We start from the raw sequence: 23325 nt of genomic DNA on the forward strand, positions 1-23325 counted from the left end.
CAATGTGGGACGTACGATGAACGTATCCGTTAAGACAGCGTGGCGAACTTCGGCGTTAATAGGCTATGACAGCAGACGACCGGCGCGAGTTCCTCCGCTAACAGCACATTGCCTGCAGCGCCTCTCCTGAACTCGCGACCATATCGGTTGGCCTTAGACGACTGGAAAACCGTGGCCTGGAAAAGAGCCCCTATTTCAGCTGGTAAGAGTTGATGGTAGGGTTCGAGTGTGGCGCAGATTCCACGAAGCCATGGACCCAGGTTGTCAACAAGGCCCCTTAATGGTTCAAATGGCTCTAAGCACTATAGGACCTAACATCTGAGGTCATCAGTCCCCTAGACTTAAAACTACTTACAGCTAACTAACCTAAAGATATCACACACATCTATGCCCGAGGCAGGATTCGAACCTGCATCCGTAGCGATCGTGCGGTTCCGGACTGAAGCGCCTAGAACCGCTCTGCCACAACGGCCGGTGCAATACAACTTTAGCGAAAATTTTTAAAGATACTTATCAAATACATTCAGTATACGACTTGACGCCATCTCGCAATGAATGTAGCCACACAAATATTGTATCATTTGTATACTATATGATCAAAAATATCCGGACACCCCAAAAAACATACGTTTTTTATATTAGGTGCATTGTGCTGCCACCTTCTGCCAGGTTCTCCATATCAGTGACCTCAGTAATCATTAGACATCGTGAGAGAGCAGAATGGAACGCTCCGCGGATCTCACGGACTTCAAACGTGGTCAGGTGATTGGGTGTGACTTGTGTCATACGTCTGTACGCGAGACTTCCACACTCCTAACCATCCCTAGGTCTACTGATTCCGATGTGATAGTTAAGTGGAAACGTGAAGGAACACGTACAGGACAAAAGCGTACAGGCCGACCTCATCTGTTGACTGATAGAGACTGCCTACGGTTGAAGAGGGTCGAAATGTGTAATAGGCAGAAATCTATCCAGACCATCACGCAGGAATTCCGAACTCCATCAGGATCCACTGCAAGTACTATGATAGTTATGCGGGAGGTGAGAAAACTTGGATTTCATGGTCGAGCGGCTGCTCATAAACCACGCATCACTCTGATAAATGCCAAGCGACGCCTCGCATGGTGTAAGGAGCGTAAACATTGGACGATTGAAAAGTGGGAAAACGTTGTATAGAGTGACGAATCACGGTACACAATATGGCGGGCGATCCGATGGGAGGGTGTGGGTATGGCGAATGCCCGGTGTACGTCATCCGCCGGCGTGTGTAGTGCCAACAGTCAAATTCGGAGACGGTGGTGTTTTTCATGGAGGGTGCTAGCACCCCTTGTTGTTTTGCGTGACACTATCACAGCACAGGCCTACATTGATGTTTTAAGTACTTTCTTGCTTCCCACTGTTGAAGAGCAATTCGAGTATGGCGATTTCATCTTTCAACACGATCGAGTACCTGTTCATAACTCACGGCTTGTGGTGGAGTGGTTACACGACAAGAACATCTCTGTAATGGACTGGCCTGCACAGAGTCCTGACGTGAAAACCTGTAGAACACCTATGGTATGTTTTGGAACGCCGACTTCCTGCCAGGCCTCACCGACCGATATCAGTACCTCTTCTCAGTGCAGCACTCCGTGAAGATTGGGCAGCCATTCCCCAAGAAACCTTCCAGCACCTGACTGAACGTACGCCTGCGAGAGTGGAATCTGTCATCAAGGCTAAGAATGGGCCAACACCATATTGAATTCCAGCATTACCAATGGAGAGCACCACAAACTTGTAAGTCATTTTCAGCCAGGTGTCCGGATACTTTTGATCACGTAGTATATATCACGAAATGTAATTGGTAGGCACATAGGATCAAGAGATGTGGTATGCAGAGGTCACAAATGTCATTTTCCTCTTAGCGTAACGTTCTCTACAACATTTAGAAATTTTCCATGTGTATGATGGCTTTGTAACGTCTCCGTGGATGTCTCAGTTTCTGTGCATTTATCGTCATTGTTCATTCCAAAAATTGTGCATCAGAAGAAGTCATGTGTTCCCTCACCCGTATTGGAAAACCCACCTGCGAGATTTTAAAATAAGGCCTTCCGCGATGCACAACGTCTGTGCTGTCGTCTCTTCCACAGAAGATTTAGAACATTTCAATTTCCATCTCGCGGTGGATAAATAAAAATTAGGACGAACTGCATGGCTGTTTTCTGCGTATTCATATCGCTTCTGTCAATTTAATTCGGGGAAGAATCGCTCGGACAAAAGTAATGTATGCGGCAGTCGCCTCTGGGATGACTACGATTAGATTTATGTGGTAGTTCCATCTTAAGATGGTCTGATTTCTTTTATGTAATCGTGATGATCATTTCTCCCTATGTAGGTGGGTTCCAATAGAGTGTTTTTGCATTCGGAGGAGAAAACTATTGATTGAAATTTCATGAGAAGATCCCGTCGCAACGAAAAACGCCTTTGTTTTAATGATTGCCACTCCAATTCCCGTATCATGTCTGTGACATTATCTCCCCTATTTCGCGATGATACAAAACGAGTTGCCCTTCCTTGTACTTTTTCGATGTCATCCGTCAGTCCGATCTGATGTGGATCCCACACGGCACAGCAATACTCCAGGATAGGGAGGACAAGCGTGATGTAAGCAGTCTCTTTGGAAGACTTGTTGCACCTTCTAAGTGTTCTGCCAATGAATCGCAGTCTTTGGTTGGCTCTACCCACAACATTATCTATGTGATCGTTCCAGTTTAGGGTACTTGTAATTGTAATCCCTAAATATTTAGTTGAACTTACAGCCGTCAGATTTGTGTGACTTATCGCGTAATCGAAATTTAGCGGATTTCTTTTAGTACTCATGTGAATAACTTCACTCTTTTCTTTATTCAGGGTCAATTGCCATTTTTCCCACCATACAGATATCTTATGTAAATCATTTTGCAATTCGTTTTGGTCATTTGATGACTTTACAAGACGGTAAATGACAGCATCATTTGCAAACAATCTAAGATGGTTACTGAGATTGTCTCCTATGTCGTTAATATAGATCAGAAACAATAGAGGGCCTATAACACTTCCTTGGGGAATGCCGGATATTATTTCTGTTTTACTCAATGACTTTCCGTCTATTACTAAGAACTTTGACCTTTCTGTAAGGAAATCACGAATCCGGTCGTACACCTGAGGTGATATTCCATAGGCACGCAGTTTGGTTAGAAGACACTTGTGAGGAACAGTGTCGAAAGCCTTCTGAAAATCTAAGAATATGGAATCAATTTGACATCCCCTGTCGATAGCACTCATTACTTCATTAGTATAAAGAGCTAGTTGTTTTTCACAAGAACGATATTTTCTGAGTACGTGCTGACTAAGTGTCAATAAATCGTTTTCTTCGGGGCACTTCATAATGTTCGAATACAGTGCATGTTCCAAAACCCTACTGCAAATCGACCTTAGTGATAAGTTCCTGCAATTCAACGGATTACTCATACTTCCCTTTTTGGGAATTGGTGTGACTTGAGCAATTTTCCAGTCGTTATGTACGGATCTTTCTGCTAGCGAGCGGTTGTATATGATTGTTAAATTGTATCAGCATACTTTGAAAGGAACATGACTGGTATACAATCTGGACCGGAAGCCTTGCTTTCTTTAAGTGATTTAATCTGCTTTGCGACACCGAGGATACCTCTTTCTATGTTTCTTATCTTGACTGAAATTCAGGAATATTAACTTCGTCTTCTTTGCTGAAGGAGTGTCGGAAAATCGTGTTTAATAACTCTGCTTTAGTGGCATTTTCATCGGTGACTTCACCGTTGTTATCGCGCAGTGAAGGTATTGATTGCGTTTTGCCACTGGTGTGCTTTATGTATGACCAGAATCTCTTTGGGTTTTCTGCCAGATTTCGAGACAGAGTTTCTTTGTGGAAGTTAGTGAAAGCATTTTGCATTGAAGCACGCTCTATATTTCAAACTTCTGCAAAGCTTTGCCAGTCTTGGGGATTTTGCGTTCCTTTAAATTTGGCATGCTTTTTTCGCTGCTTCTGCAACAGCGATCTGGTCCGTTTTGTCTACCATGGGGGGATCAGTACCATCACTCATTAATTTACGTGATATGTATCTCTCAATTTCTGACAATATTGTCTCTTTGAAATCGTTCCACAACTTTTCTCTGCTTACATGATCAGATCGGAAGGAGTGCAGACAGTCTCTTAAAAAGGCGTTAAGAGCATTATTATCAGCTTTTTACAATAGATATACTTTGCGTTTCTTTTTGATGGTTGTAGGAGTTACAGTATTCAGCCTAGCAGCTACTGCCTTATGGTCACTAATCCCTGTATTCGTCACAATACTCACTATTTTTCCAGGATTATTTGTTGCTAAGAGGTAAAGTATGCTTTCGCAACCATTTACGCTTCGAGTGGGCTCATGAACTAATCGTTCAAAACAATTTTTTGAGAAAGCATTGAGTACAATTTCGGATGACGTTTTATGCCTGCCGCCGGCTTCAAACGTATAATTTTTCCAGCATATCGAGGGTGGAGTAAAGTCAGCACCGACTATAATTGTATGAGTGGCGTACCTATTTGAAATGAGACTCAAGTTTTTTTTTTGAACTGTTCGGCAACTATATCTTCTGAGTCGCGTGTCGGTAAAACGATCCAATTAATAATTTAGTTAGATTGTCAAGTATAGCCTCTACACATACTATTTCGCAGGAACTATCCACTTCAAGATCACTACAAGGCAAACTACTTCTGACAGCAATAAATACTCCACCACCAATTGTATTTAATCTATCCTTTGTGAACCCTCTTAGGTCGTTAGAAAAATTTCTGCTCAGGTTATTTCCGGTTTTATCCATCTTTCTGTACCCATAACTATTTGAGCTTCAGTGCTTTCAAGTAGGTCATGGAGTTCTGGTTCTTTCCCAGCACAGCTACGACAATTTACAACTACAATATCGAGCGTTTCTACAACTAACTTATTGTGTTTTACCTGCCCCTTTTAGTCGGACGCCCTTTCTGTAGTTCCTTGAGGTAGTCTAACATAAAAAATCGCCCAGTTTTCTTTATGTTGAAGATCTTACGCCTAATCTTTACTGGCAGCAAAGATCTTTCTGCATTTCGTAACATTCTTGTGATGAGATTACTTTCCTGCAAGAAACTGCGTCATCAGAAAACAGGCTCAGAGAAAATTCGAAGATACGCTTTTCTGGCCGTTGGCATCAGAATGAGCATATACACAGTCATTTTTCCCTCGTTCTGTTTGGGAGTGGAAGAGGGAGAAGAGATGCTAGTTGTGGTACGAGGTACCCTCCGCCACGCATCTTATGGTGGATTGCGGAGTATGTATGTAGATGTAGATGAAGGTCCATACATGATACCTGCAGCCTCTTTGATAAAGCTGTGACTTCTAAACGTACATTGGCGAAATAAAAGCGCTATCTAAAAGACAGTGCACAGATTGTATTATTAACTTTTCATAAATGTTAATGTATTTGTGGGAGAGACTGCTCCAGCTTAAAATCGAATACAGCTTCTTCAAAATATCGTGAGTGCAGTACTGAAATATAACAGTGCCGTTTAGTCCACATTTTAGTTTTCTTCAAAAATTATGAATTCCTGGCGGGTTCACAAAATCCTGAAAATATGCTTAAAGTAAACAGCAGTATCTGCCGGAACAGGTGCCTGTATGCTTTACGGCGATTACCTCATAATCATCACGCAATCTAATGTTATAGGACTACTTTTCTCCGGATAGGTACCGCAGTCGCACAACGTTTCTGAAATTTACATCTACACACGTACTCCTGAAGCCACCAAACATAGCATGACGGAGGGTACCTTGTACCATAATGTCACCGTCATCGAGTGAGTGAAAAAACTAGTTTTATCATCCACTTACTGATAAACGGTTACCGTGTTACATAAAACAGAGGAGTCGTAAGCGGTGCTCGTGAAATCGAAACATTTTCAGAGTCGAGGATGCGTGAAAGACGAATAAAAGGAAGAAATACTGATGCCGAAAGCGACTCATTTGCAGTAAGCGAAGAAATCCAATCGACGCGTACACGAACAAAAACTTGAAATAGCAGGCTCGTTCCACTAGGCGATACCACCACGACATCCGTATACGTTGTCTCATCATTGGCGGTTTGCGGGGCACGAGCGCGCGCTCCCATTGGTCGGGGAGGTGGAGTCTGGGAGCACTTTTTCTTCGTCTCTGGGCCGCCGTAAAAACCTGAATTCAACCGCGACAAGCTGGATATTGTAAGCGGTCTGGGAACCTGACCTCTTTGGCGGGGGCCGGGGCCCCTTACCGGGATGCTGCGGAGCAGCAGCGCGCCGCAACAATAGCGACAATGCCAAATTAACGTCTCGCTTAGCACGCACCAGGGCCCATTTAAAGTTTAAATGCGAAAAGAAAAGATGGCAGCAAATCGGGAGCATTTTCTTGCCAGACGTGCTAGCAGCTGCCAGTTCGACGAGTAGAACGTGCCTTCAAGGAATACATCTGTCGCATTCCTGCGAACCACTACTCATAGGGAACGAGTCTCTGCTGCCGTTGGTTTATTTCACTAATACTTTACATACCATCGGATAGTATACACTATTAATTTATCGATTTATAGTTGATTTTACAAAATTCAAAGATGTGAGTAGTGGTATACCAGTATGCCTGAGACCGCACCGGTACGGTTCCCAAATAAATTCAGCTCGTTCACTATGTCACCACGAGAAGGGATTTTGAAATTTTAAATAGCTGTAGCGAAGCAGTTACTCACAACAAGAGTGACGCATATACAAGTATAACATTTCGTATCATCAATAGAGATATCGACTACAGCTAATAATTCTCGTTCCGCAACGGCTATTTTATCCATTCAGTAACTGATAAAGTTCAACAAAAATGAAAACTCATTTCATACCTCTGTCTTATAACATCTCGGAAACGCATTTGTGTAAAAACGTTTGAGCGTAGAAGTTATTTGTTCAGGAAGTTTCTATATTCGACTGTATTGTTTACGTCCTGCACTGAGATAAGTATGGTGTGAATTAGTGAATGTAATCCCTCATTTCCTGCTTAATACCCGTACATATTATTTTGCCCTAGACATTACTAATAAGTTAGGCCATAAAACCGTTGGCAACTTAAAAAGCACAATGGGTCTATTCAGATGTTATGCGCTAGCCTTCAACTGCGTCTTAACTCTTCTGTAATATTTTATTGTATTATTTGAATTTTTGTCAAAAGTTAACAGTTTGTTGAGTGTGCAGCATCAACAACGTAAACACTACGATAATTTTGTGAACACAGGCAGAAAAGAGTATGACGACATTTCAGTCTTTCTGTAAGCTACACAGCCGACCGGAGTGGCCGTGCGGTTCTAGGCGCTACAGTCTGGAGCCGAGCGACCGCTACGTTCGAAGGTTCGAATCCTGCCTCGGGCATGGATGTGTGTGATGTCCTTAGGTTAGTTAGGTTTAATTAGTTCTAAATTCTAGGCGACTGTTGACCTCAGAAGTAAGTCGCATAGTGCTCAGAGCCATTTGAACCATTTTGTAAGCTACACAGAATTTTTTCCTTCATTTTTCACGTCTCCTATAGTTACTGTAGCGCTGTACCAGCAAAATTCGCACATCAAATCAATTTCACACAAGATGACACTTCTCCTGTTGTGGGCTCATTTATGTTGTAATTAGAAGTAGCTGTTAACGTTCTGAACACAGGATTACTGTTACGTATATTCAAAACATTTGTGTAATAATTAGATATTATGCCGCAAATAACAGAATGTTATGTTTATTCACTGGTTTAGTTCATAAACGGACAACACTTCTTTTCTGTATCTTCAGGTTTCTCAGCTTCAAAATGAGTTGCTTTCACTATATCCCAATATTATATTTAGTTAATGCTACAACAGAAATATCTTCTCCAAGACTGGATTTTGTTACCTAAACAGATGTCATATGCAAGCCGCGTGAACAGGAAAAAAGGAGTATTTAGGGTAAATATATCGCGTAGTACAGTTCCTCCTTCTGTTTCTTTGTTGCGGAGAAAATTCAGACTCATTCCAGTGTGTTAAAAGTTATCAGATTATTTTGTTATTTGGCATTATAGTAGCAATATGTCTCAACAAATTGAATGGCCTTTATAATTTAGAATGGTACATCTAATTTTTTTAAACGTTACTTCATGTCTTTCTTTTCTATAGCTGAAAGGCAAAATTGTGAAAAATTACCTATTCATTAAATGATACAGTTTGTAAGTGGTTCCCAACTGTTACTACAATTCATAACAATACGTACTTTTAACACATGCCAACTGTACAGCGATGAGAACCGTTCTCTGGTAGGTCGACACAATGAATCTTTTCCACATATCGTTGAATCCTTCACACAGGAGGTCAAAGATACACAAATAGGGGTCAAGGAATCTGATGATTTTCTGGTAAATATGCATTTCAGGAACGAATAATGAACCATGTAAATGCATTTTACTGGACCACAGACTGAAAGATATACAAGAAAGAAAAACTCTTCCATATTTAGCTCAGTCACAGTTGTCATAATACGCCTTAATCAGGCATATGCCTGGCAAGGCTGAAAGGGCTGGGAACGACCTGCCATAATTCAGTAGTAGTATTAGGAAGTCGTTACACACAGTATCATAACACATTTATACAAAGTGATATCCTTGTTGACTAAAAGAGCTTAACGAAGCCAAAATGAGAGTAAGGTGGAAAAAAAATTGGAGTGAGTTCTAAAGTAGATTTCTGCTTATCGATCTCCCGGATAATAGTTTGAAATTGTTTTACGTAATGTCAGTGAACGGATCAAATTCATGAGCACAATTGCTCAAAGAATACTTTGAGACCTTAACTTAGAATTACACACATAAGACTGAAGTACAAAATCAAGCCGTGCGAAATTTTTTTGGTACGTAAGATCGTCATAGAGTTCCTCCTTGCAATCGCACGGACACCGAAATGACAGATATTAAGATTGGTGATAGCAGATTACAAAATCCAGAATAGCCGTTCAACGAAGAAATAAGGCTGTACGTAATGGTATATCTAAGCCCATCTATAGAGATTCAATAATTTCCTCCGTTTCTAGCTGTATTTTAGAGTATGTCGTTGTAGAAGCGAAGGGTTACTAGCGATTGGATAAAGGCCAAGTCATATAGGACGTTGCAACGCCAGTATGTTACAACGAAATGCAGGGATAACTGCAAGGTATCAACACTTAGTGAAGGACTGGAAACTGATCCCTGACACGAACAAATTTTAGATACTGCATATTGCTAGGTGGAACTACATATTACTGTCTGACTACACAATTAGCGATCTGTCACCGGAAGTAATCAGAAACCTATACCTGCGTCCGGAACGATTTAAAGTATAACGTTTATTTAAGTACCTATAGGGAAGGTAGGAGACAGGAAGATTCACTGGAAGCATCGTAAGGAAGTGTATCTCGTTTACGAAAGAAGCGGCTTACAAAACACTCGTTTGACCGACTGCTGAGTATTTCTCTTAGCCCGGGACCCTTACAAAGGAGTTTTAGTAAAAGAGATAGTGAAGATCCAAGAGGCACGGTGTCTTTAGCCGATGGGTCCCGTTAGTAAGCGTGAGCGTGAAGAAGATCCACACCTATATGCAGCGCTACATAAAAAAAAGGCGTTATACATCAGTGAGCGGTTTACTGTTGAAATTCCGATAGCGCGTGTTTCCAAAATAGTCAAGCAACAGTTTACTCCATCCCACATAGATCTTGCGAAAAGACCAGAATGTTAAATAACAGCTCATACAGCGAATACCTAAATTTAAATTTTTAAGTCCCATTCCTGCGAAAGTGCTACAAATTACCCAGCCGATGAACTGGAAAAGGCAAAACCCCTTTCTGCTACTTCACTGTCCACTTTATGTGGCATGCAAGACCCTAATGAGTGTTAGTGTTTGAGGGGTATGAATTGCTTGGAGAAAATACGTTCTACCAAATGAAAGTAATTAAGAAATAATTTTCTTTAGAAAGATAACGTTGAAGCCTAAAATTTCCTCTCATTATTAATATCAGCTTCTCATCGTCCAGATACTTGCAACCTTCCAAGCTTTAGGGGACCATAACTGAAAAGAATGAGCGACGTCTGGTGCTACTTACGTTTCCCGTTTAAAGGAATTAGATCGTCCACGTGTAACGGGTTCTTCGATATGAGCATACAATAATTAGTTTAGTTTTGTTTCCGTTTATTTCAGGTCTAAGCCATTAAATACAGCGCTCCTTGTGTCCATATGTGTTATCAAGCCGTCCACTCATCACCAGTAACTCTTTCTGAACACAATTTCACAGCCTGACTCTCGTAACCAGTTTGAACCATAATCCTGTCTTTAGCTGAAGCGATGATTTAACTCCAAATATTACTCTAGATTATACATCTGCAGGGTATCCTTCAGTTTTTTTGATGAAGTATTCCAAAGTGAGCTCCATAGAAGAGCTTTGAAGAGTTAAACGACATATCAAACGAACCAAACAGTAACACTATTCCATTAACATACCCGGGAATCTAGCTGGGTATGGTTGCTCTAGAGCAGTTTCGAATGCTGATGTCGACAGATTTTCTAATTGTAACCATACCATAAAGGAATATGTGAAAAGGTTTTCAAATACCGCTACCTGTCACAAAATTTGTTGACTACTAAATTATTTATTTATCAACATGTTTCGAGGTGTTAGCTCATGTCCAGGCTATATTGGCATTATAAAACATTAACGTAAGTATCTGAAGATATTAAATTTTCGTTTCATGACAAATTGTAATATCTGTATACACTTATAATAATATTTTTGTTATGCGACGATAGCCTGACGATGAAATGTCACTTAGAGACGAGTCACTTAAGATATTATTTTGTAGTCAACAAATTTTGTGACTGGTAGCGGTATTTGAAAATCTTTTCATATATTTGAAACAGAGAGGGTCGATTAATGGCCAATATGGCTGCAAATTAAAAAAAAATAAAAAAAACTCCGAACTACGTTACTGAAGTTCTCGAATCGATTTCTACATTATATATTTTCTAGCAACCTTTAAAATACTTAAAATGATCTAAATGAGTGAAAAGTCGTTTATCTTTTCATGCATCGATATCATGTGATGTGAAACAAAAAAAAAACGTGATTTTTAAGTCTGAGGGCTAATAAAGTTTCCTTACATTTTTTTCTGAACAAATAAAACATATGAATTTTTGATGGGGGAAGTTAGCATTAGTATCAGTAACGGTGGTGGTATTGCGTAGTTTTTTATTCAATATGGATTGCATAGGCATCTCACTGAGGTTTTTATAATATTCTCCTTTCCCTGTTTGCGTATTATTATTTGTAAATATGGATGCGATCTCAGCAAGGTACTATAGCAACGTGGAAAATACAAGGAATAAGTACCACCTGCATCTCTAAAATATAATGACATGTATAACTTCCATTAATGCACATGTCCAAACAAGTAAATTCTTTGCTCTGAGTAAACTAAGAAGTATACTGAGTGACGGTGGCCATATGGTAATAAAAAAATTTGACTCATGGTTTATTTATCAACACGTGTTGCACACGTATTGGATATTGCATATTACATGGCTTTAGGCATTCGACGCACCTGCAAGTTTATCGCAATTTATTGTGCCACAAAAAAGTAACCATGAAATAATCCTATAGACAACACTCAAAAACGAAGAAGTTGTAATGTCAGATTTTTGATACATTATTTAACTTAATGTGAGTTAGTACTGTACATGAAATATGAACAAATAACATTAAATTAATGATACAACAATGTAAGCGATTCTAAAGAAGAGACACGTTGCGAAGCGAATGTACTCACTAACATAGTCCAACAAGACTGAAAATCCTTTGGCTGCAGACGTATCCAATAACCTGCAACAAGAAATGCAGTTAGTCTCTGTTCACCCATGTATGAAAAACACTTGCTTCATTATTCGACAAAATGGTTAAATGACAAAAATATTACATACGTTAGCTCAGGGAACATACGGAGTTACTGAAGTGGCAATGGGATAGAACTTACTTTAGTGGAATACAATTATTTTAAAGGTTTCGTATTATATTAGCCAGAATCCTTAAATTTTTTCGAAGCTGTAAAAGGAAATTCACACTTCGCAGAAGGCGATGACATATTAATTAAAAAAAAATTATGAAGAAATGACAAACATATCAAAACAAAACAGGAAAAATTGCTACTCTTTGGCAATTAAGTGGAATGGAAATTTATTGGAGTTCCACGGCAGCTAAACTGATGATCTCTGTATGAGAGAACAGTTACGGATGTTCACTAAAACGTCATAGTGGTTTCATTAAAATAAAGAAACGCATTTCCATAACATAGTTTACAGATATTTTCATTCTACGACGTTGTTCCGCACCTTTCATGTGTCTTAGCAACCAAAAAAATGTTTCAGATTTACGCATTGAGTTATTGACTATATAATTTTCGTTCTCTAGCTACGTAGGAAAGATGTCATTTGTCATTTATGACAAAGTTTTTCTAAGTAGTAAAGTAAGGTAACAACTACAAGGTGTATTACCCTTTGCGTTTTGTGAATTTATTATCATTTATTGGTAGGTATCATTACACTGATGCAAATATGTTTGTTAAATTACGTTAAATAATTCATCTCCTGTCTTGTAGTAGCTTATTTTGTCAGAAAATGCAAATTTCGAAGCACACCTTCATCCTCAGGGCTCCAGCTGACAATAAAAGAATCTACTAAAAGAAAGCTGTGGAACTACATATCTGTGGGAGGCTACTATGAATTCAGAACGAAAAAAATTTCAAAATTTAGAACATACAAGGAATTAATTTAAATATTTCACGTTCCTGTGAATATTAGTGTTCCCTTCCATGTGACATTGCAATACAGTTCCTTTCTGATACTGACTGTACCAGAGACTTACAGTTTTATATGCGCTATTATCAAATTTAAAGAGCATTGAAAAATAATCAAAATATCCACGGGTGTACTGCCGGTCTACAGTGTCCAACGGGCACAATATTTCGGCGATCATACATGTCGCCATCATCAGCTGCGGTACATCTCCTCCCTGTAAAGGTGTATGATGTGATTCTTGAGTTTCTCCCGGCGTATTTGATAATCAAAATATCCACAGGTGTACTGCCGGTCTACAGTGTCCAACGGGCACAATATTTCAGCGATCATACATGTCGCCATCATCAGCTGCGGTACATCTCCTCCCCGTAAAGGTGTATGATGTGATTCTTGAGTTTCTCCCTGCGTATTTGATAATCAAAATATCCACGGGTGTACTGTCGGTCTACAGTGTCCAACGAGCGCAATATTTCGGCGATCATACATGTCGCCATCATCAGCTGCGGTACATCTCCTCCCCGTAAAGGTGTATGATGGCGACATGTATGATCGCTGAAATATTGTGTCCGTTGGACACTGTAGACTGGCAATACACCCGTGGATATTTTGATTATCAAATACTCAGGGAGAAACTCAAGAATCACATCATACGCCTTTACGGGGAGGAGATGTACCGCAGCTGATGATGGCGACATGTATGATCGCCGAAATATTGTGCCCGTTGGACACTGTAGACCGGCAGTACACCCGTGGATATTTTGATTATCAAATACGCCGGGAGAAACTCAAGAATCACATCATAAACCTTTACGGGGAGGAGATGTACCGCAGCTGATGATGGCGACATGTATGATCGCCGAAATATTGTGCCCGTTGGACACTGTAGACTGGCAGTACACCCGTGGGTAGTTTGATTATCAAATATGCCGGGAGAATCTCAAGAATCACATCATACACCTTTACGGGGACGAGATGTACCGCAGCTGATGATGGCGACATGTATGATCGTCGAAATATTGTGCCCGTTCGACACTGTAGACCGGCAGTACACCTGTGGATGTTTTGATTATCAAATACGCCGGGAGAAACTCAAGAATCACATCATACACCTTTATGGGGAGGAGATGTACCGCAGCTGATGATGGCGACATGTATGTTCGTCGAAATATTGTGCCCGTTGGACACTGTAGACCGGCAGTACACCCGTGGGTAGTTTGATTATCAAATATGCCGGGAGAATCTCAAGAATCACATCATACACCTTTATGGGGACGAGATGTACCGCAGCTGATGATGGCGACATGTATGATCGTCGAAATATTGTGCCCGTTGGACACTGTAGACCGGCAGTACACCCGTGGGTAGTTTGATTATCAAATATGCCGGGAGAATCTCAAGAATCACATCATACACCTTTACGGGGACGAGATGTACCGCAGCTGATGATGGCGACATGTATGATCGTCGAAATATTGTGCCCGTTCGACACTGTAGACCGGCAGTACACCTGTGGATGTTTTGATTATCAAATACGCCGGGAGAAACTCAAGAATCACATCATACACCTTTATGGGGAGGAGATGTACCGCAGCTGATGATGGCGACATGTATGTTCGTCGAAATATTGTGCCCGTTGGACACTGTAGACCGGCAGTACACCCGTGGGTAGTTTGGTTATCAAATATGCCGGGAGAATCTCAAGAATCACATCATACACCTTTATGGGGACGAGATGTACCGCAGCTGATGATGGCGACATGTATGATCGTCGAAATATTGTGCCCGTTCGACACTGTAGACCGGCAGTACACCTGTGGATGTTTTGATTATCAAATACGCCGGGAGAAACTCAAGAATCACATCATACACCTTTATGGGGAGGAGATGTACCGCAGCTGATGATGGCGACATGTATGTTCGTCGAAATATTGTGCCCGTTGGACACTGTAGACCGGCAGTACACCCGTGGGTAGTTTGGTTATCAAATATGCCGGGAGAATCTCAAGAATCACATCATACACCTTTATGGGGACGAGATGTACCGCAGCTGATGATGGCGACATGTATGATCGTCGAAATATTGTGCCCGTTCGACACTGTAGACCGGCAGTACACCTGTGGATGTTTTGATTATCAAATACGCCGGGAGAAACTCAAGAATCACATCATACACCTTTATGGGGACGAGATGTACCGCAGCTGATGATGGCGACATGTATGATCGTCGAAATATTGTGCCCGTTCGACACTGTAGACCGGCAGTACACCTGTGGATGTTTTGATTATCAAATATGCCGGGAGAATCTCAAGAATCACATCATACACCTTTATGGGGACGAGATGTACCGCAGCTGATGATGGCGACATGTATGATCGTCGAAATATTGTGCCCGTTCGACACTGTAGACCGGCAGTACACCTGTGGATGTTTTGATTATCAAATACGCCGGGAGAAACTCAAGAATCACATCATACACCTTTATGGGGAGGAGATGTACCGCAGCTGATGATGGCGACATGTATGTTCGTCGAAATATTGTGCCCGTTGGACACTGTAGACCGGCAGTACACCCGTGGGTAGTTTGGTTATCAAATATGCCGGGAGAATCTCAAGAATCACATCATACACCTTTATGGGGACGAGATGTACCGCAGCTGATGATGGCGACATGTATGATCGTCGAAATATTGTGCCCGTTCGACACTGTAGACCGGCAGTACACCTGTGGATGTTTTGATTATCAAATACGCCGGGAGAAACTCAAGAATCACATCATACACCTTTATGGGGAGGAGATGTACCGCAGCTGATGATGGCGACATGTATGTTCGTCGAAATATTGTGCCCGTTGGACACTGTAGACCGGCAGTACACCCGTGGGTAGTTTGGTTATCAAATATGCCGGGAGAATCTCAAGAATCACATCATACACCTTTATGGGGACGAGATGTACCGCAGCTGATGATGGCGACATGTATGATCGTCGAAATATTGTGCCCGTTCGACACTGTAGACCGGCAGTACACCTGTGGATGTTTTGATTATCAAATACGCCGGGAGAAACTCAAGAATCACATCATACACCTTTATGGGGACGAGATGTACCGCAGCTGATGATGGCGACATGTATGATCGTCGAAATATTGTGCCCGTTCGACACTGTAGACCGGCAGTACACCTGTGGATGTTTTGATTATCAAATACGCCGGGAGAAACTCAAGAATCACATCATACACCTTTATGGGGAGGAGATGTACCGCAGCTGATGATGGCGACATGTATGTTCGTCGAAATATTGTGCCCGTTGGACACTGTAGACCGGCAGTACACCCGTGGGTAGTTTGATTATCAAATATGCCGGGAGAATCTCAAGAATCACATCATACACCTTTATGGGGACGAGATGTACCGCAGCTGATGATGGCGACATGTATGATCGTCGAAATATTGTGCCCGTTGGACACTGTAGACCGGCAGTACACCTGTGGATGTTTTGATTATCAAATACGCCGGGAGAAACTCAAGAATCACATCATACACCTTTATGGGGAGGAGATGTACCGGTAGCTGATGATGGCGACATGTATGTTCGTCGAAATATTGTGCCCGTTGGACACTGTAGACCGGCAGTACACCTGTGGATGTTTTGATTATCAAATACGCCGGGAGAAACTCAAGAATCACATCATACACCTTTATGGGGAGGAGATGTACCGCAGCTGATGATGGCGACATGTATGTTCGTCGAAATATTGTGCCCGTTGGACACTGTAGACCGGCAGTACACCCGTGGGTAGTTTGATTATCAAATATGCCGGGAGAATCTCAAGAATCACATCATACACCTTTATGGGGACGAGATGTACCGCAGCTGATGATGGCGACATGTATGATCGTCGAAATATTGTGCCCGTTGGACACTGTAGACCGGCAGTACACCTGTGGATGTTTTGATTATCAAATACGCCGGGAGAAACTCAAGAATCACATCATACACCTTTATGGGGAGGAGATGTACCGGTAGCTGATGATGGCGACATGTATGTTCGTCGAAATATTGTGCCCGTTGGACACTGTAGACCGGCAGTACACCCGTGGGTAGTTTGATTATCAAATATGCCGGGAGAATCTCAAGAATCACATCATACACCTTTACGGGGACGAGATGTACCGCAGCTGATGATGGCGACATGTATGATCGTCGAAATATTGTGCCCGTTCGACACTGTAGACCGGCAGTACACCTGTGGATGTTTTGATTATCAAATACGCCGGGAGAAACTCAAGAATCACATCATACACCTTTATGGGGAGGAGATGTACCGCAGCTGATGATGGCGACATGTATGTTCGTCGAAATATTGTGCCCGTTGGACACTGTAGACCGGCAGTACACCCGTGGGTAGTTTGATTATCAAATATGCCGGGAGAATCTCAAGAATCACATCATACACCTTTATGGGGACGAGATGTACCGCAGCTGATGATGGCGACATGTATGATCGTCGAAATATTGTGCCCGTTGGACACTGTAGACCGGCAGTACACCTGTGGATGTTTTGATTATCAAATACGCCGGGAGAAACTCAAGAATCACATCATACACCTTTATGGGGAGGAGATGTACCGCAGCTGATGATGGCGACATGTATGTTCGTCGAAATATTGTGCCCGTTGGACACTGTAGACCGGCAGTACACCCGTGGGTAGTTTGATTATCAAATATGCCGGGAGAATCTCAAGAATCACATCATACACCTTTATGGGGACGAGATGTACCGCAGCTGATGATGGCGACATGTATGATCGTCGAAATATTGTGCCCGTTGGACACTGTAGACCGGCAGTACACCTGTGGATGTTTTGATTATCAAATACGCCGGGAGAAACTCAAGAATCACATCATACACCTTTATGGGGAGGAGATGTACCGGTAGCTGATGATGGCGACATGTATGTTCGTCGAAATATTGTGCCCGTTGGACACTGTAGACCGGCAGTACACCCGTGGGTAGTTTGATTATCAAATATGCCGGGAGAATCTCAAGAATCACATCATACACCTTTATGGGGACGAGATGTACCGCAGCTGATGATGGCGACATGTATGATCGTCGAAATATTGTGCCCGTTGGACACTGTAGACCGGCAGTACACCTGTGGATGTTTTGATTATCAAATACGCCGGGAGAAACTCAAGAATCACATCATACACCTTTATGGGGAGGAGATGTACCGGTAGCTGATGATGGCGACATGTATGTTCGTCGAAATATTGTGCCCGTTGGACACTGTAGACCGGCAGTACACCCGTGGGTAGTTTGATTATCAAATATGCCGGGAGAATCTCAAGAATCACATCATACACCTTTATGGGGACGAGATGTACCGCAGCTGATGATGGCGACATGTATGATCGTCGAAATATTGTGCCCGTTGGACACTGTAGACCGGCAGTACACCTGTGGATGTTTTGATTATCAAATACGCCGGGAGAAACTCAAGAATCACATCATACACCTTTATGGGGAGGAGATGTACCGGTAGCTGATGATGGCGACATGTATGTTCGTCGAAATATTGTGCCCGTTGGACACTGTAGACCGGCAGTACACCCGTGGGTAGTTTGATTATCAAATATGCCGGGAGAATCTCAAGAATCACATCATACACCTTTATGGGGACGAGATGTACCGCAGCTGATGATGGCGACATGTATGATCGTCGAAATATTGTGCCCGTTGGACACTGTAGACCGGCAGTACACCTGTGGATGTTTTGATTATCAAATACGCCGGGAGAAACTCAAGAATCACATCATACACCTTTATGGGGAGGAGATGTACCGCAGCTGATGATGGCGACATGTATGTTCGTCGAAATATTGTGCCCGTTGGACACTGTAGACCGGCAGTACACCCGTGGGTAGTTTGATTATCAAATATGCCGGGAGAATCTCAAGAATCACATCATACACCTTTATGGGGACGAGATGTACCGCAGCTGATGATGGCGACATGTATGATCGTCGAAATATTGTGCCCGTTGGACACTGTAGACCGGCAGTACACCTGTGGATGTTTTGATTATCAAATACGCCGGGAGAAACTCAAGAATCACATCATACACCTTTATGGGGAGGAGATGTACCGGTAGCTGATGATGGCGACATGTATGTTCGTCGAAATATTGTGCCCGTTGGACACTGTAGACCGGCAGTACACCCGTGGGTAGTTTGATTATCAAATATGCCGGGAGAATCTCAAGAATCACATCATACACCTTTACGGGGACGAGATGTACCGCAGCTGATGATGGCGACATGTATGATCGTCGAAATATTGTGCCCGTTCGACACTGTAGACCGGCAGTACACCTGTGGATGTTTTGATTATCAAATACGCCGGGAGAAACTCAAGAATCACATCATACACCTTTATGGGGAGGAGATGTACCGCAGTTGATGATGGCGACATGTATGTTCGTCGAAATATTGTGCCCGTTGGACACTGTAGACCGGCAGTACACCCGTGGATACTTTGATTATCAAATACGCCGGGAGAAACTCAAGAATCACATCATACACCTTTACGGGGAGGAGATGTACCGCAGCTGATGATGGCGACATGTATGATCGCCGAGATATTGTGCCCGTTGGACACTGTAGACCGGCAGTACACTCGTGGATATTTTGATTATCAAATACGCCGGGAGAAACTCAAGAATCACAGCAGTGAAAAATGTTTGCACTTTTCTGTTGTTCAAAACTATAATGTAACTAACATATTAGCCAACGGACAACTTACTCAAAACAAATTTACAGATGATTATTTCTCTCTGTGTGCACTACAGAAAAGTATACGTAGTAGTAGTACTAGTAGTAGTAGTAGTAGCTTTATTCATCCGTAGATCTTTTTTACAAGGATATATGAGTTCTTACAGGTTATTTTGCAAAGTACGAACTGTCGACATATCAAAATGATTTGTTTTATGGTTTACTCATTAGACTAGGTTCACCACGATTGTTACCATGAAAGGAAATTTTTATACAGCGTGAGTAGATCCAAGAGAATGAGTAGTATAATAGAGTTCGCTTTTTAAAGATCGCTTCACTTCCCTTTATTCTATTAAATATAGCTTTAACATGATTCGTGAAGTTTTGTATCGTTTAATTATCGATAGTTTATGCGGTTCTGTCTCCGTAACAATTTTATGAAATGAGAAAGATAACAAAGATTTTATTTTTTTTGCATCACCTGTAGTTTACGCCACTTCATTCTAGAAAGAATAATGCACGTTCATTATAAATATTTATGTAAACTGAGAAACTTTGCACAAATGGATATTAAAACATCATCAAATGTTGTAAATGTATCGATTCCCAAGAAATAAAGGGTTAAATGCGGCCATTCGTTATGTAGCTGTTTGACTTAACAGTTTGTGATTTGCTTCTTATTTTGGACCACATTTTATTTGCTAATTTTAACAATTTATTGTGACGCTCTACGTAACAGTATATTTAGGTTTCTTAAGCTTCAAAGTAGAATGCTATAGTGACGAGTAAGGAGCAGTTCCCACTATCGGAACACATGTAGCGATAACGGACGCGCCATATGGCACCGAAGTTCGTCTGTGGTGTGATGCCTATGAGTAAACCTAAGGAGTAAATTCTGCTCGAAGGTTTCTGCATGTCGAGGACCCACCGACATATAGGCGCGAAAGCAAGACATTCTCTTTATGAAGCGTGAATTATTAAAAGCTACCTTGAGACTATTACAGTGTTTGCTACTAAAGCGCCGGAATGTAGTAAGATATTTATATCAATTAGTGTAGGTTGATTCTTACAAAGAAGAAGACAGCAACCAGCAACTATTAATACTGCTATTTATTTAAGTGAATAGCGCTGTAACCGGTTTCGAACTGACAAGTTCATCTTTAGAAGGCTGTTCACAAGATTTACAAGATCCACTTTACATAGTAGTCGGTTTTCGATTTTTATTTTTCCACTGTAGCGAAATATTCTTGGTGTGTTGGTGCCCTACGGTAGAAAACAGTGTTAGGAGCGCCCTATGTGAACATAACTAACCTCCAAACGATAAAATACAGAGTAAACAAATATGTGAGGTTAAGTGGTTATAGTACTTACATCGAAAATTCCGCGCAATTTTGTTGCGAAGTTGCAGGGTTGTATTTTTGAAATATTTCAAAATATTTATATCAGAAAACAAATAACAGTTGTTAACCTCTTAACAATATCTGAATAGCTGTAAAGTTGTACCAAGTGTAGTCAAGATTTCTGTTGTACGTCAAGCCAGCCAGTCGGTATTACAGTACAATCCAGATCTCATCTCTATTGCAAGTCATGCTCTAGAATTAACGTAATTTCTAAGTTTTAATTATGTGTTTAACAGTGGGATTTTTTACTTCTTTATAGTGATTGATAATTAACTCAAATTTAAGACATGCAGAGATTTCCTTCCGGCAGAGTTAAGTATACGCATTCCACTTATAGCCACATAGGTAGACTGTATGCATCTTCTAAAGACTCCAGTGGCGGTACAAGAATTGGTTCAGGGAACCACAAGAGCGAGGAAACTGCACAGAACAGTAAGGAGGAGTTCTCTGCGTCGATTACTGCTTGATACAGGAAAAGGTTAACTTAATTTTCGCTGTCACGAGTGGAAAGGAATGACAAGTTGTACTGTACGTCTCCTACAATATTTCCTACGGCCTTTTTAACATGTACAGCGAACAACTTACTCCAAACAAATTTATAGATGATTATGTCTCCCTGTATGCTTTACATAAAAGTTGCCTGTAGTGTAACGTTTTATGGAGGTTCAGTACCACAGGGAATCTCGCAAACAGCTAAAACTAGAATGTTGCCACAGCAGTGTTTCTGCGTTATTACTCCCTCTTTATACGATTCCCTTCACTTGTATCTTGTCACATGACTAACTTAATTTCGTAACAGAGCCGGAAAAATCTTAGAAAGAAGTCTGAGTGTGGGGATGGCTGACAGCGTCCGATGAACAAAAAAACCATCCGGAGAAAGAAAAGAATTTTAAAAGATGTGCAAGGTATAAAGGTGAAAAACTGCTGCTTCATAACATGTAGAAATGTCATAACTTGCTACTCTTTGCGTTTAAAGTAAAAACTTCATACGAGTCCACAAAAAAAAAAGTTTTTTCGCAGCTGGTTCTCCAGTACGGAGAACCGCCACTTTACATCTACATCTACATCTACATGATTACTCCGCAATTCACATTTAAGTGCTTGGCAGAGGGTTCATCGAACCACAATCATACTATCTCCCTACCATTCCACTCCCGATCAGCGCGCGGGAAAAACGAACACCTTAACCTTTCTGTTCGAGCTCTGATTTCTCTTATTTTATTTTGATGATCATTCCTACCTATGTAGGTTGGGCTCAACAAAAATATTTTCGCATTCGGAAGAGAGAGTTGGTGACTGAAATTTCGTAAATAGATCTCGCCGCGAAGAAAAATGTCTTTGCTTTAATGACTTCCATCCCAACTCGCGTATCATATCTGCCACACTCTATCTCCTATTACGTGATATTACGAAACGAGCTGCCCTTTTTTACACCCTTTCGATGTCCTCCGTCAATCCCACCTGGTAAGGATCCCATACCGCGCAGCAATACTCTAACAGAGGACGAACGAGCGTAGTGTAAGCTTCTTCTAAGTGTCCTGTCAATGAAACGCAACCTTTGGCTCGCCTTCCCCACAATATTATCTATGTGGTCTTTCCAACTGAAGTTGTTCGTAATTTTTACACCCAGGTACTTAGTTGAATTGACAGCCTTGAGAATTGTACTATTTATCGAGTAATCGAAATCCAACGGATTTCTTTTGGAACTCATGTGGATCACCTCACACTTTTCGTTATTTAGCGTCAACTGCCACCTGCCACACCATACAGCAATCTTTTCTAAATCGCTTTGCAACTGATACTGGTCTTCGGATAACCTTACTAGACGGTAAATTACAGCATCAGCTGCGAACAACCTAATAGATCTGCTCAGATTGTCACCCAGGTCATTTATATAGATCAGGAACAGCAGAGGTCCCAGGACGCTTCCCTGGGGAATACCTGATATCACTTCAGTTTTACTCGATGATTTTCCATCTATTACTACGAACTGCGACCTTCCCGACAGGAAATCACGAATCCAGTCGCACAACTGAGACAATACCCCATAGGCCCGCAGCTTGATTAGAAATCGCTTGTGAGGAACGGTGTCAAAAGCTTTCCTGAAATCTAGAAATACGGAATGAACTTGAGATCCCCTGTCGATAGCGGCCATTACTTCGTGCGAATAAAGAGCTAGCATTGTTAGCATCAACAGAGTCATAGTCCTCATCATTTCCCCAAAAAAATGGTTCAAATGGCTCTGA

General features: G+C 41.6%; 1 protein-coding gene across 2 annotated transcripts in view; it reads right to left on the reverse strand.

The window, feature by feature from the left end:
- LOC124555739 (neurogenic locus protein delta) overlaps positions 1 to 23325 on the reverse strand; it is a 1375052-nt gene that overhangs the window by 1062582 nt on the left and 289145 nt on the right. For both annotated transcript variants that reach the window (XM_047129762.1, XM_047129763.1), the window contains exon 2: positions 11880 to 11932. The gene's annotated coding sequence lies outside the window, so the exon portion shown is untranslated. The remainder of the gene's footprint in view (positions 1 to 11879; positions 11933 to 23325) is intronic.

Source organism: Schistocerca americana, chromosome X, assembly GCF_021461395.2.
Source record: "Schistocerca americana isolate TAMUIC-IGC-003095 chromosome X, iqSchAmer2.1, whole genome shotgun sequence".
Classification (NCBI taxonomy): Eukaryota; Metazoa; Arthropoda; class Insecta; order Orthoptera; family Acrididae; genus Schistocerca; species Schistocerca americana.